The sequence below is a fragment of the Pollicipes pollicipes genome, unplaced genomic scaffold (genome assembly GCF_011947565.3).
Source record: "Pollicipes pollicipes isolate AB1234 unplaced genomic scaffold, Ppol_2.1 Scaffold_6439;HRSCAF=7637_pilon_pilon_pilon, whole genome shotgun sequence".
Taxonomy (NCBI): Eukaryota; Metazoa; Arthropoda; class Thecostraca; order Pollicipedomorpha; family Pollicipedidae; genus Pollicipes; species Pollicipes pollicipes.
In genome coordinates this window covers 51,746-59,339 of record NW_023596871.1, presented here as the reverse complement: position 1 = coordinate 59,339, position 7,594 = coordinate 51,746, and the positions used below count along the sequence as shown (strand labels likewise).

The window sequence follows — 7,594 nt, the reverse complement described above, 5'->3', positions numbered from 1 at the left end:
CTGACCATGTGCCAAACCCATTTTTGGTAGGGGGCTGAAATTGTTATTGTAATATGACTATGCTGACACCAGACTGCAAAAAATACATTCAATGCACATCATGGGAGGAAGTGTCACCCTGGGTGGATATTATGAATTTGTAAAGGTCACATGTGAATAGTCACATGTGTTCACACCCATCAGGTACCCAGCTATTCAGTACCAGTGCTGGTAGTTTGGTGCATGTCGCTGCCAGCTTAATTGCAAAGACAGCCAATAGGTCATGATATGCATTCCTACCTCATGTTAAGAAAGAGCAATGTACATCAATCATCATTTTTAAGGCAGAACATGTCATAATTGATCATTTAACAGGTCATCTAAGCTCCTACCTTGGAACTTAAATAACTATGGTACCGAACATCCGAGCGCAAACACGCAGCAGCCACGGCAGGGGCGCCATTTCCACCGGTGATTGCAACATTATTGCGTGATCACAACATAACTGTGCATCAAGAACCATAAAAATGTATGAGGCCAAGGTCACGAGAATTCAATGAAATGTGTTTCTTGTGTGTCCAGGCAGTCTTCTGTAATGTTTGAAGATTGGTCAACATGGTGGGGAAATATGATGTTTTTGCGTGGGAATGAAAAGTAAAATGAGAATATGGGGTTGAAGGTAGGAGCATGAATCTACCTGTTTTGAGATTATTTATGATATGTTCCACCTTAAACATGACAAATGGTTGCAATGATTTTTTCTAACATTAGATAGGAATGTACACCTACACCAGCCAATGCCGTGAGGAATTATGTTGCTGAGTAGGGAAATTTTCCCAAAATTATCCCAAGATTTTTTTGGTTTGAGTTATTAACAAATTCCAAACTAAGTGTCCTGACCTCAGTTTGGTGAGCATGAGAGTGCCTGATGTCACATGGGCTGTTCCATTGCAGTGGGTGTATTTTTGCGCAGGTTGGCCTGGCATGTTGAGGGTGGCATGTGTTTTTTTCAGTCTGATGTCTACCTACCTGATGATGATGATGGTAGAATGCTTCATGAGCCAGTATGCAAGAAATCTGATCAAAAGCTTAATCAGGGTTGATTGACAGATGCGGGGCAGGAGACACAATTTGAGGAAGCTTTTCAAATTTGGGGAAATGCATTTTTTAAAGTCAGGCAGCTCATTCGTACTTGGTTTTGTATAGCCCAAACTCAGCATATTTTGGGGTGGGTTTGATGGACTGTAGCCTAGTTCAAATGCTTTTTGCCTTATTAGGACATGATTGCCCGCACCAAACATCTGGGCAATAGTTTTGTGATAAGGTATGGTTACAAACTGGATGATTCTGTCCTGCCTGTGGGCTATTGCTAGCCTTAGCTTTCACAGCATGAGAGTGGTTCAAAATTCATACAGTACAGTGTGCATGAGGTAAATATGAACTTATGCTGTCAGAGTTCTGGCTCTCTTGTGGTTGCTACACAATAATCTGTTGAGGACTAATTCACCACCCTTTGATCCTGAGAGCTGACATCTGCCCTGCCCAGCCAATTTTCCAGGTCTGAAGTACACAGATGCAGTGATGACAGCTGCCAGGTTTGATACTGATTGGTTATCTTGAGCTACTGGATGGGCAACAGACAAGTGAGCCCTAAAAGGGAGGTGACAACATATCTGTCATCATGTGCATGCTATGGCAAAACTTGTACCCCACAGGAGTGCTACAACAGATGTATGAGATGTAACTGACTGCAGAAACTTATACAGGCTTCTTATGTGCAACATCACCTGTGTTGCAAAGACTTATACACATGAGCACTGCACAACAAAATGTGTACTTCAAAATCATATCCTCACCACTTCCTTTCATTGAAAATAATTATGCAATCTTGCTTGTAGGCAACATTATTCTGATGCAATAACAAAAACACTACATGAGTGCTACACAAAAAAGCTTATGACAGCAAAAACATAAGCTAATCATGATCTCTACAGCAAAGATCTGTAGTCTTTACTTGTGCACAGTATTAACTCCACTATATAAAGATGTATACAATGTTATTGTGGCACTACTAAGCTTATGCTTTAAAAGCTTATGTCTGGCATAATGTCTACTGCAAAAACATCCTAAGCTGTTAGCAATATATTTCGCCTCCCATTACTCCTGTGCAACATTTGTGCTATGGGATACAGGTGATACTGCACAAATTATACTCCATCAGTTCTTCTACTCATAAGCTAGGCCTAAAAGAGGGAGGTGGCTGCTGCAAATATTGTGATCGACAGACCCACGACGACAAGGTTCTACGCGTCATTCCGGTTTCTGAAGACACGTCTAGTGCCGTGTTGTAGTGTTGCAGAACATATTTGGGGTGGGCGCTCTAGGACCGCGCGGTCGAAGCTCCTCAAAATCCTTTTACTGCTACTATCATGTTTGGGGCTAAGCAGGGAAAAACATCCAGGCCAAATCTGGCCGGAAGTACATGCATTGCGGGGCTTACCCCGAATGGGACTCTGCTCCCTATCCCAACAAAATAGGAGACTATATCCCTGAGCTGGTGTTCACTTACGCGCCACATTGCTTTTTCTCCCATTACTTAGACGGGTCTTTAGTGCTATACGACGCAACTTATGCCTTAAGAAATCGCACCCGTCATCGAAATTCTTCTTCCGAAACATCAGTGTGTACTCAAACGTCGAGCACCACAAATCAACAAAATAACGGATGTAATGAACACACAATTGTTTCTGTCGCCACCACGAGCTTTTCGTCGCAGCATTTCCCAGTTGTGGTTCCCTCCTGACGGGCAAATAGTTTCTACACCTCTGTTAGGTGTGCAGGCATTTTGCACTCCACGGCTAAGTATGGTAGCAGAAGAAATGTCGCGTATACCGAAACACTAAGTTTTTCCAATAGAAATAATGATGGGTATATGTTTTGGAAGTATAAGTTTTGTCGTGTAGCATTAATGTTGCCTTAAAGTCTTCGCAATAGAAGTAATGCCGTGTGTAAACTGAATGGTTAAGTTTTGCAGTAGAAGTGATGACGGATAGAAGTCTGAAGGAATCAGTTTTGTCGCGTAGCACGATTGTCGTGTATAACTATTGGCAGTGGGAGTAATATTATAGCTTATCATCACACAGATGTCTTGTTGGTAGGAGTTTTGTTTTAACACTAACGTCGAGGAACCCTAGATGCTGAACTGTCGCCGCCCGGTTCGATGCTAATTGGTTGATCTTGACCGAGGCGAGCAGCAGACATTGAACCCCAAACCGGGAGCGCCATAGCATAAAAACGCTGGTAACCTGCCATCCAAGTGGCAGAACGTTGAAAGCTGGAGTGCAACCTACAAAGAAAAGAAATTGATACCACCATATGACGAAACGTGTTACTTGTTTTATGTTTTGTGGTGTACGTGGGTGATCCGACATATTTTTGCGAGAAAGTAATGAGCGATGGACTTTAGGTACCTAGTGTAGTTTTGTCCCCATTTTGCATACAACTATTCATAGGGCCGATGGAGGAATCAAGGAATGGCAGCTCGGGTAGGCTAGGTTGGCTCAAAACGGTAGTAAGAAAGCTAAGAAATATGATTAATTATTTCATGCTTAATGCCTGGTACAATTAAAACATCACACATTCATGCCTAATGAGATATCACAGATAGGTGAGATTGGGGGGGGGGGGGGGGGGGGGGAGAGGCAGCAATAGTGGATGCAGAATCCATTGCCCAATAAAAGCCATTCCACATTCTTGAAGGAGCAGCATATGTAGTCTATAGGATATAAACATTGAAAGCATGGTAAGTTATTGTTGTTTTGCATTGTCTCAATCAGGATGGACATGCTATGACAATGTTTGGTGGTGTATTTATCACAGCGATGTCAAGAACTCATGAAGAAGTACGGCAGTCAGCCATCCCAGTGTGCCAAAGTCTGAGCAGCCAGTACCAGTTTGCAAAGGAGTTTATCCATGTAACTTACATGTCAAGCTTGCTTGCTTGTTAACCGCGGCCATTCCCTTAGCTGTCTCAGTCACAGACAAGTGGCAAACGTCGTAAGAAAATTCAAAATGTTATTCCTGCTTTTCACAATGATAAGGCAGCTAGTTCTGTTCTGCTAGTGATGACCCTCTCTGCTTGTCTTTTGTCTGGTGTAGAGAGTGAGGCCAGTTTCCTGCGTCTGATGGACAAGCTGACCAACGGCACGCGGATCGAGGTGAACGAGACGGGTACCTCTGTCACGTACGTGCCGGGCCTGCTGGCCGGCGGCCAGCTGGAGCACCACTGCAGCAAGAAGCGCGGCGTCGGCTACTACTTGGAGCCGGTGCTGATGTTGGCGCCGTTCTGCAAGAAGCCGCTTCACCTGACGCTGCATGGCGTCACCAACAGCGAGGTTAGCACGGAGCAATGCGCCGCATCAGTGCGCAGGTGGTGGGCAGCTGATATTCAACGCCATTTATTGAGAGATGTATAATGTATGGACGCCTGAAATTCGTGCGTTGAGACAATTATCTGATGCTACTCCATACTGCCTTTTCACGTCAGGACCTTCCAGATGCCACGTGACATCATCTTGCTTGTGCGACTCAAACCTGAGGTGGGATTTCGTTGGATCATAGATGAAAAAAACTGTAGGTTTTCTCCGATAGCTCCCACGCTTGAAGATGTCTTGCTGGCCAGCCATTAAAGCAAAGTGTTCTGCTTCCTGCGGTGAGGCCGTCATTGATCTGACTACCTGCCGTCCAGCTGCCTGTGTTGCCACGCCAGCCGCTGCCTCAGGTGGACCCGTCGGTGGACCAGCTGAAGCACAGCTGCCTGCCGGTGTTGCGCCTGCTACCTGCTGCTGGCCGACGAGCAGCTGCAGCTGAAGATCGTGCGGCGTGGCATGGCGCCCGGCGGCGGCGGCCAGGTCCTCTTCAGCTGCCCCGTCCAGAGAACGCTGCGCGCCACTCAGGTCAGCTGCCACGGAGGCCGCGCCGTAGACACAGCGAGCCGCTGACACGCGACATGTGGCGCCACCTGCCTTCGCCTCGCATGCTGTCAGCTAAACGCACATCGGCTCAGTGGCTGTCCATGTGTGTCCGTCCCCACGCCTGACCGGGGCCGTGCCGGACCGTGGCCCTGACTGACGGTGTCTCTGTCTGACGGTGCCCCTGTCTGACGGTGCCCCTGTCTGGCCGCGTCCCTGTCTGACCGTGCCCCTGTCTGGCTGTGTCCCTGTCTGGCGGTGTCGGGCCGTGTTCCTTTCTGGCGGTGTCGGACCGTGTCCCCGTTCGAACGTGTCGGCCGGTGTCCCTGTCTGGCTGTGTCGGACTGTGTCCCTGTCTGGCCGTGTCCCTGCCTGGTCGTGTCCCTGTCTGGCTTTGCTGGACCGTTTCCCTGTCTGGTCGTGTCCGACTGTGTCCCTGCCTGGCCATGACGGGCCATGTCCCTGTTTGGACGTGTCTGACCGTGTCGGACCGTGTCCCCACCTGACCATGTCTCACCGTGGCCGTGTGCGGCAGTGGCTAGACGCTGGCAAGGTGAAGCGGATCCGCGGCGTGGCGCACGCGGCGCGCGTCTCACCCGCCATGGCCGGCCGCATGGTAGACGCGGCCAAGGCGGTGCTGCTCCGCCTCCTGCCCGACGTCTACATCTACACGGACCACTACAAGGGCGACGCCGCCGGCAAGTCGCCCGGCTTCGGCATCAGCCTGGTGGCCGAGACGACTACTGGCTGCACGCTGACGTCAGACGTGACGTCACGGCCGCAGGGCTCGGACGGGCCGCCCAGCGTGCCCGAAGCGCTGGGCACAGAGGCCGCCGAGCGGCTGCTCGACGAGATCTACAGGTACGGCCGAACAGGGCCGAACTACCTACAGCGCACCATATTCTGACATGATGTCGCGTGATATAGTCAAACATGCAGATCCTCCATTGCAGAGAACTGGAATGCTGTAATGCAAGATGAGATGTTTCACATTGAAATGTTTTGTTTGTCGCGATTGGTCTACACGAATGTCTTGCGATTTAACTGCGAGGTTTGGTTTTTTTGGAGTTGTTATGTACGAGTTTCTTGTGACTAAACTATATTATCGCTCTGGTCGCATCTGTTCAGGTCCCTCTCGTCGTTGCTACTAAGGTGGCTCCTGGGTGTAGGTCGTGGGTTTTAGGTTTTGGTGTCCGCCTGACCGTGGTTGGTACGGCAGTACGCTCGCTACTATTGGTCGAATATTCTGATTCCAGGGGAGGTTGCGTAGACTCCTTAGCGCAAAGTACCATGCTACTCTACATGTGCCTTGGCCAGAAGGACATTTCAAAGGTCAAACTGGGTCAGCTCACACCATACACGTAAGTAAACGTGATGTTACTCTATATTGTGTTAAGTGATTTGTGTAAGTCCCGAGATATTGCGAAACAACCTGTCACAACACGGATATAGAGGCCGTGTGAACGTCGCGCCACCCTCGGCCCCTCTCCCTTCCGCAAAAGAAAGTGCAATGATCAGGTAGTGCCGAGCGGACTCATCGCCGTTATTGCGTGCCCTCTCGCGTACATCTAGTGTGTGTCTGAAATTGAGAGAATTATGCATGTGTGGTGCGTCGCAACATGAATGGCAACAGAAAATCATTGGTCGTATTTTTTGTTTTGTTTTTGTTTTTGCTTGATTTGTGTGAGTGCTGGTCACCAAGTTGGCGGCATTAGAAAATGGTTACTGCGCTCTGTGATATTGCACATGTATTGTCGTTTTGTGTCTCCGAGGCAGTACTGGAAATCTCCCGACGTTATCAGCTCTGGGAAAGAGCCATCCAAGAACTCTTTTCAGTCAACCGCCATCCACGTGATAAATTAAGCCCAGCGTAATCTGCTATTAAATGGCACGCTAGTCATGGGCGGTCGAGTCCAAATGGTAGCACGCAACTGAAAACGCTTTCGTAATGCGCTTTTACGGACGTCGCATCTTTTCAGTATTGAGTTTCTTCGTCATGTGCGGGACGCGTTCCTCACGACGTTCCGGATAGAGAACGTGCTGCCGACTGAAGAGGAGGAGGACCTGAAGTTGGGAGGAGAGAAGCTGACGCTCACCTGCCTCGGAGCCGGCTTCAGCAACCTCAGCAAGACGGTGTCCTGAAGCCTGCGCGGAATCTTGGCAGTTGCTGGCCGTTGCGATGCGAGGTGTATTGCTTGTGTGATGTGTCAAAACGCTACGAGTGTTCTCTGCCGTTTTTCATATGACCCAATACAAATGTTGTCGAACGCGACGTTTCAACGTCGGCAAATATTCGTGCGTGTTGATAGAACAGAGGCACGAGGATTATGATTGCGACTCATGGGTGTAGGAACAGGGGATCAGGGGACCAGTCGTCTCCCCACGCTTTGCAAGGAGGAGGGGGGGGGGGGGGCAATGTTAGCTGCCCCCACCCCACTTTCAAATTTAAGTTACGTTTATCTTACTTTTGTACTACCATAAGCTTGCATGCCGTTTCACCTAGTTCATAAGCCATCTTCCTGGAGATGCGTCATGTTTTTCTTTTGCCTTTTGGCCATAGCCTGGCTCCAGCCGCGGGGCCGGCGCCGCGCGGCCTGTGGGAACCTCAATGCGGAGCGTCGAGGCTGCTGCTGCTGAAATCTGCG

At 48.9% G+C, this 7,594-nt stretch overlaps 1 pseudogene; it reads left to right on the top strand.

Moving 5' to 3' along the window:
- The first annotated feature begins 3,873 nt into the window (after nt 1-3,873).
- LOC119106900 (RNA 3'-terminal phosphate cyclase-like protein) lies at nt 3,874-7,167 on the top strand (annotated as a pseudogene).
- Nucleotides 7,168-7,594: the final 427 nt, after the last annotated feature.